The sequence below is a fragment of the Temnothorax americanus genome, unplaced genomic scaffold (assembly GCF_048541705.1).
Source record: "Temnothorax americanus isolate GAGA-0224 unplaced genomic scaffold, ASM4854170v1 Scaffold4, whole genome shotgun sequence".
Classification (NCBI taxonomy): Eukaryota; Metazoa; Arthropoda; class Insecta; order Hymenoptera; family Formicidae; genus Temnothorax; species Temnothorax americanus.
In genome coordinates, this window is record NW_027509547.1 from 2,857,032 (window position 1) to 2,865,070 (window position 8,039).

An 8,039-nucleotide genomic window follows, 5' to 3' on the forward strand; every position below is an offset into this window, starting at 1 on the left:
TTTTTAAACAAGACAGACGTTAACAGAAAAATTTCTTTTAATAATTTATGTATCCAAAGAAACAGAAAGAGGATTGAGAAATTCGGTCGCACCGTAGCTTGTTGAAAGAGCGTGTTGTGAAAGCGTTGTGGGCAAGTGGCGCCGCGACGCCTTCGCCGCGACGCCACCGAACCCCCGATTAGTACAACCTAGCCAGGTGCAAAACAACGCGTTAAGACGAACGAGGAAAGAAAACTGAGACGGGGTGAGTAGACCGCGAAATGGTCGAGATTATGGGGTAGTTACGAGTGTAGGAAGTGACCGACGAGTACCTTTCCGCGTGTGATGAACGGCTCCGATCACCACACCCGTGTTTTAAAGAAGGTATAGGCAGCCGACGGTCGTAGAGATATTGTTATTGAGATGAGAAATAGGGCTGTTCCAATCGATGTCTCTCTGATTGCTGCCGTGCATTGCAATTGTTTACTTATCACCTCGTGCCAAAATTTATCCAGTTCCGTTACTTTATACATATACCTCCAGATCATAATTAGTAAAGAGTTAAATAAATCTTCAAATCTCTCAATAGCAATAAAATTTGCGTTATCGCGTTCTCCGAAGAAGCATATTAAAAAGAGGTAATTATCTATAATCTATGTAATTCTAATATACGTCATATTGCTGTTGATTTGTAAAATAATTTGTATCGAAATTCATCTGCAGCCTCTATGACACAGGCAAAGTGACGTGGTACTTCACACTATAATCAAAAGTGAAAATTTAAAGCTGAGTAGAAAACACGTTTGAGTTGGCGAACAAGAAAATCTGAGGAAGTATGTGTAACACACGGCCGAACTGCGAAAATTCGAACAAGCGCAACGTTTACGTCGTCATGGTGCGATGCCGTTGCTAGGGAGTGTTTGTACGATAATAGCCGACCGTGGCCACTGTGAACTTCACGAAATATAATTTTTATTCCAAGCAAGATGTGTCGGTTTTTCTGAAAACCAAATCTTCCACTTATACATTTATAAATAAATGTAGCTTAATAAATGCACTTTGACACAAAGTCGAAAAATCAGTTAAATATATAAAAGATTAAAATATGTAACTGAAAACAAAATTTATTACAAATATACTTGTTTACACCTAACAATTTGCGTTGCAAATATCCGATAACTCTTCACGTGTAACGAAAGATCTAGATCTAGCGTGTTAAATATTACGTGTGTTCTCATATATGATAATGCATTCACTTCATCTTGGTAAACAATTGCAGAATCTTCGTTTATTCTCGATCAACTGTCATAAAGTATATTTTTAATTACTTTTATTATTCATCCGCGCACGTGTTTTCATTGTTAACATTTGCACTCGGCGGCAATACGTTGCGAGCTATAGGTACGCCGATTTAATAATAACAAGTTTTAATGAATAATTCATATAGCCGGTAGAACCCAATAAGACATACCCAAAATCAATAAATACTTCGCGAAGTGCGATGCTATTTCTGTACACGGAAACTTCTTCAGGCAGACGTAATCGTGATTTCGTTTTTCGTGCGATATTATATACTAGTTAAAGGCATAAGAAACGCAATTTTCACAGTCTTCCACTCGATCGAAGTGTATAGACATTTCTTTTCTTTTCTTTTTTCTCTTTTTTGCTGCCTTATCGCGCAACATGACGGAAATTCGCGACGACAGGAGAACGGGAAGATAAAATGTCGCTTGATGGGGCAGCAGATATCGAAGAAAGACACAACAAGTGTTAAGAAAAAGTAGAAGAAGAACACACGCGACAGACATCGTGATGAAACGCCATCGGAAGTCGTGAGATTTCATCGCGATAGAACCATTCGCCGTGAAAGAAAATTCACTCGAAATAGGACTATAAGCTCAAAAGAAATTTAAAGCGATACAATATGTTAAGATAATATTTCTATTAAAATATGAAAGAAATTCTAACAAAACTAAATAACCATTACAACAGATATTGGGATTGTACAAAGTCATTAATTCCCTATAGAGTATCAAAATCTTAAAATTCCAAGAAATTTTTCTTTTAAATTGTTTTTTTTCTTTTTTAAAGTCCCACAGTTAATAAAATTAAAATGATAAAAAAAAATTAATGTCATGCATTATAAAGATAAAAAAGGTTTTCGGAAGTATTTAAAAAAGCTACAAACATCAGAAAGCATTAGTCGAATTATTAATTTAATTTTCGATGACAATAAATTTTTCACGTTTCGCTGAGCTTGATGAATAAATTTTTGAAATTACGTTACGCGTTAAAAAAAAACCAGCGACCTTATTCTCGGCAGGTAGCCGACGTGGAAAATGATGACGCGATCATTTTACTGTAAAAAAAAAAAAGAGAGTGGAAGATTATCTGCCAAGGAACGGCAAAGTGTAAGCGGCAAGAAGAAGATGACGCGAGAGGAGGCACGGTAACTATACGGAGAGACAAGCTATGTGTCAGCATAATCGGAGGATATTCCTAACTTTCGCCGCAAACGACGGTATTGGCGCGCTTTAAGAGAAGGATAGCGGCGAGAAGTCCGCCTACGAATAATATCCGAATATTGAGGCACTGTGCGAGGACTGTCGCGGTCGTAAAGCAGGACTGATATGAATGCGGATAGCTCAATTTTACACGCTTACGCACACTCGAAGCGAGTCCCAGCTCCTTTCTTTTCCCGTCACCCCTCGCTACCCCAACCACTCTCATCGTCCGTCATGCATCATTCTCATTGATCGCATCTATCAACTCCCATTGTAGCGCCAAAAGGGCCCGAAGCTATTCTCGCGGGTGTCGCATCGACTTCTAGCTTGACGATTGAATTCTGCATCGTGTGTGGATATATGAAAAAAATTTGAACACCGTAATAAAAATACAATAATAATTTCCGTACATATTAAATGTCATAATAAATCACATAATTACATTGAATGTGTTTATTATATTTATGCGTTATAGTGTCAATAAGATTGAAGTCCATAAATCCTTGCTCTTTTCTTAATATCGTGATATGACTTTATTAAATCAAACTTAATGACGTGTCTTTGATGTGTTTCTTTAGGGATATCACCGAGAGACGCTGTTACAAAAAGGGTGTAAAATGTCCGATTCCGAGGATAGCGTAGTGAGCCCGAACGGCTCGGAAAAATCGGCAACGCACGACGACACCATCGAAACGATGCCGACTCGGCAGAATGGCGACAAGCCTGAGAAATTCGAGAAACTGCTTCAATCGATGATAGCGATCATCCATAGCGCGTCCGAAGAGGAGGAGCAGGTAGAGGAGGAAGATAACGTGAACGAAAAGAAGATCGTAGGTAGGCCAGTATCCATCGACTCCACAAATGTACAAAAGTTTATGTTTGTTTGTAATCACAATGTCAGAGAATATGTATCGTGAAGTATAAATTTTTATTAAAATTAATCGGACAAGATTTTTTATATACTTTACGTATAATTTTATGTGTCTGTATGTCAGTGATAAATTAATACTAATAATAATTGAAAACGTCATCAAACAAGATATTTTGGGGGATTTCCAGAAAGTCAAATATCTTCACGAAATCGAAAAGTATAATTTAATATTATAGAAAGTTGTTCTCTATCATTTTATAAGTAAAAAAAACCTTTGAAGTAGATATCCTACGTCGAACCAATCAATTTTCGCAACAAGCAAATGTGAGAAAGATTAGCACGGATAAAACGTTTCGTTTCCAAAGTCTCGCCCGCTTCGGCGCCGATTCGAGACGACAAAGCTGAGGATGCGAAACGGGGATGAAGTTGCATGGAACTCAGGTAACCTGTTGAGAGACTTTGGAGTGGGCGAAAATGGAGAGCTTGCTGCAGCTTAACTTGGAGAATTTCCCAGACGCTCGCCGTGGGTATTACCAGCGGGAAAGTGGCTGAACAGCGATGGACGGCGCGAAGGAAATGTCTCCGACCTCGGGGATTAAGTTCCACCCTCCACTTTCTCCCCCTCTCGAAACATCTCGCTCTTTTTTTTCTTCGCCCCCCTTGGCATTCATTTTTATTCCATTCTCGTGACGAGAATCCGCGAGAACGCGGATACCGACTGGAAGTTCGGTGGTCCCGCTGTCCCTCGGTCTCGAATAAATTAGCTGTTCTTCCCCCTAATTTCGCGCGTGCTTCGCTTTATTTTCCCGACAACGTTGCGTCATGCTGCGACCAGCTTTATTTGACGGAACTTCAAACGTTCGTGGAAGAAGAGTCCATCACGTGCGCGAGCGAGACTCGAGAGACAAAGGGAAGCGACACCCGTCGTTCCCTTTAATCGTGGACCACGCGTGAAATCGGCAATTATACTTTAATTGCGACCGGTCGAGAGAAATTGCGCGCCTACGCGTAATCCGATATCCGAAACTGCGGGTTCGACAAGCTGCTTACCGATCCCGCGACTGCGCCAACGACGATCTCGGCCTTACACGAGACGTCCTAAATGTCTCGGTGAATTTTGCGAAAACCGAAACACCCGTACGACGGAGAGAAACCGTCTGCGTCCCAAATTAAACTCATAAAACGCCCGCAACGCTCGCGGCCATTTAAAGGTAGATCCACAAGGGTAGATTAAGATCGTACGAGCCATCTGCGTAAAGAAGGAAAGAATAACGCTTGAGATGTCGTCATATTAAAACCGGCCCGTACAATTCTGTGCGTATAATCTCTTATCACTTTTAGAAATAATTACAGCGCTATCTCTGAAAGAGAGATAACGAAAGAAACGGAGATTTGCTTTTAGTTTCACGAAAAGTGAAATGTTTCCAATCACGACTTTGCGACAGTCGAGAAGATCCTTTGTGAAAAAAATTTCCCAAGAAGAGATTATTTGAAATAATTGTTATTACGTACACTGACAATGGTTCTTGTCGCTCGAAATCCCGTATACATATGTCGTACGAACGGTACGTCTTTAAACTTGCTGTGAATAAACCCTGCCTTGCCTCGGTCATTGCAACGACAAACGGTTTGCGGTGCTACATGCTTCCACGTGGTCGTGCGCGAGAGTTCGTGCGGAGTCATGATTAAAATAATAAATTCCGGAGATACGAGTAGAGAGAGATTTTGGCTCGAATTAGTATTGCATCGTGCACGCAATGGCGTTCTCTGGGCTGCAAAGGACGGTGCCTTGAATTATAAATGTCAGGCTGAATGCGCGAGAATGGTGCCGGCATACGCCCCGTTCGAGTTAAGGAGACCCTCTTCTCTTCCTTCGGCGGGAAGGAAGAGGGCGAGATTTTATTAGAGTAACGTTCGTTAGGCGCGTCTCTGGGCAACCTTCCAATTCGATCTCACGGTCCGTTTCATTCCCGTGGACTGCAAGCATACATTAGCATTAGACAGTCGAAGGACAAGTTAAGAGATTTTTCGACATTTTCGAATAGTCTTGAACATCGTCAGCAAGAAACGTCACCTATGCCTGGATTCTACTTTTCATATTTTCTTGAATTTTTTGATTTAATCGAATAAATTTATTTCCAAATAAGATAAGCCGGGATAAAAATGAGATTTTGCGATATTACATTATTAAGAATTATCGATCAATGCGGGAAAATGTTCCTGCGCATTTATTACATTGCAGGGCACAAATGTATAGAGAAACGTCTCGCGTATATGCGATGTGTTGCTACGCAAATAACATTGCGACTCGCTACGTTCCTCATTTATTATACATTTTACGCGTTGTATGTTTTCTCCCATTTGATATAAAATCTCGATGTAGCTTCGTCGGCGAATAAAATGTACTTTCCTAGGCTTTCACGCTTCCTTCTCTTCCTTCTCTCCCGTCTGAGAGATCTGGCACGTAGAACGGAGCATCGATTCCGGATTATCATAATGCTGGGTGTCAAGCTTGTATGAGCTTCCTCACAAGCGCTCCCTTCCATTTGACGTGCTTTAAGCCCCTCTCTCTCTCTAGTCTCCTGAAAAGTTTCGGACCAAACGGATTTGCTCATCACGTCCCACGTTAAATCTTCTCGAGAAGATACTCTCTCGATTAGAAATATTTTATAGACATTCGAACTTTTATTTGACGATTACCTTCCTACTTATTTCTTCAAATTTCAACCAGAACGCGATACAAAGACTCGGCCGAATTTCATTTAAAATTCATAAGCCACGCGAACGTATAACATTATGTATATTACGACATGCGAAAAAGTATAGTTGTGGTATGTACGCCATGTTATCGTGATTTTCTTTTTATCAAGGATTTATTTAACGGATAAGTCTTGTTCTCTGAATATCGTTCAAGAATTTTTATAAGATAACGCAAAGAGGAATTCGAAATATATGTTACAATATTCGAACTTATATTACAAAATTTTTGTATATGTATAATATATTCTAGAAGATATGCGCAATGAAAGTGTATTGCCTTCCGTAATAAATTTTCTGTGAACGTACGTTTCAGCGAAAGCGCGCAATGATAAAGAAAAAGCATCATCAAAATATGCAATGGCCTGACGAGAGCAAGATATATTTGTTACATTTCTTCTCTACATTCGTCTCGTTATAATTCATGTTTCCATCACGAAACGGTGAATTGACAGTTTAAAATTGACGCAAAGTATTGGTAGACAAACAATTTTTCAAGAGATTGCGTATATAGAACGTCGAGTTCGTGTCTTCCGATATTCCTATTTTTCGCGGGCGCAACCATCGTGCGTGAAGAAAATTGGAAAACGCACGCGGTAGACGGAGAAATATGCCTTTCTTCTTCGCGATAGCAGAAAAAGGGAAAGCCGTGAAAGTTTCAAAAGCGACGCTCGTCGTATCGCTGCATCCGTACGGTGAGAGACGCGTGCGTGTGAAAAATGACATCAAGTTCAAAAGCCTCCCTAAATAAGAAATCGCTTTCGTGGAGGCACGCGCGCGAAAACTCGCGCGCGTACACACCCGCAGTCGCATTATTCACTCGTCCGAAAACTCTTAAAGTGAAATACCCGAGTCGGCCCGCGGGATTCTCGATCATCAATTTCAACGTCGTGCCAGACAACAAACCGCGATACACCCCACGGCGATGACGATAACGACGGCGAGGAGGAGGCGATGCCGTCGAATGATCTGTTTCGCGAGGACGTGCGATAATCCGTGGCGACCGGTTTGTTAGAGCGACGGTAATCGCGCGGGGAATGACGAATGACCGGCAAGACAAATTTCCTCGAAGGGTAGATAACGTCGGGAGTGATTTCTTTACCGCACACAAATTGTTTTTACGTCGAAAGACGATTTTGGATATCTACACCTACCTTACCCTAAAAAAAGGGAAAGAAATAAAGAGGGAAAGACGTTTAGATTAGAAATGAATCCTGAAGAGACAATTACGAGTCGCTCTCGAATAAAAATATGATGTAACGTTACAGCTAGCCACTCGGATTTTCCGAGAATTCGCTCGCACCCTCTTTGTGTGCGGGTCTCTTGATTGCAAGTGGTAGCACGGTGTCCATACAAAGAGTACACGAGAAAGCTTACGAACGTTGTTACAGCGCATTTACCGTCTTCGTTCCGGATGCTGGTCCGTGCCGCTCCAATTTCCGCGACCACCCAGCGAGGACGAATTTTTTTCTCGCGCACCCCCGTCGTCGAGGCGGAAGGTACGAGCGAAACGCGCGAGAGGAGGATAAAAAGGTGGAAAAGGGGCGGAGTAATTTGATATGGTGGGCCAGAGTACGGGGGATGTACTCGCCCCTTTTTTTCCTAATTTGAAGAAGGGCGAGTATCCGCGAAATGAAAAGCGCCGGGGCCCTTTGTAGATGCGCGCGTACGCGCGCCCTCCGCATGATAGCTCGTGTGCGTGCACGTGCGTGTGCCAGGATTAAAGCGATGAAAGAGAAACTCTCCTCACCCCCATAGCACGAGCGGCAGGCTCGATCGGGCACAACCGGAGCCATTTTTAATACACTCATTTTGAACATTACAGTGATGTTGAACTTATCCAATCTGAGTTGCACGTGTAACAACATTTTGCGCCCTTTCTCATGCAAATTTATCCGATATTTGTAAAATTAAAAACGTTTAGCATA

General features: G+C 41.6%; 2 long non-coding RNA genes across 4 annotated transcripts in view; one reads left to right on the plus strand and one right to left on the minus strand.

The window, feature by feature from the left end:
- The window catches only part of LOC143902601 (uncharacterized), a 113,995-nt gene that overhangs the window by 7,447 nt on the left and 98,509 nt on the right, over positions 1-8,039 (minus strand). The window lies entirely within an intron of this gene.
- On the plus strand, positions 23-3,423 carry LOC143902600 (uncharacterized). 2 transcript variants are annotated; one of them, XR_013258429.1, is made up of 2 exons: positions 23-244; positions 3,062-3,423. It is a non-coding gene; the product is annotated as an uncharacterized LOC143902600 (long non-coding RNA). The 2 variants fall into 2 exon arrangements; XR_013258430.1 differs by lacking the exon at positions 23-244 and adding an exon at positions 2,029-2,863.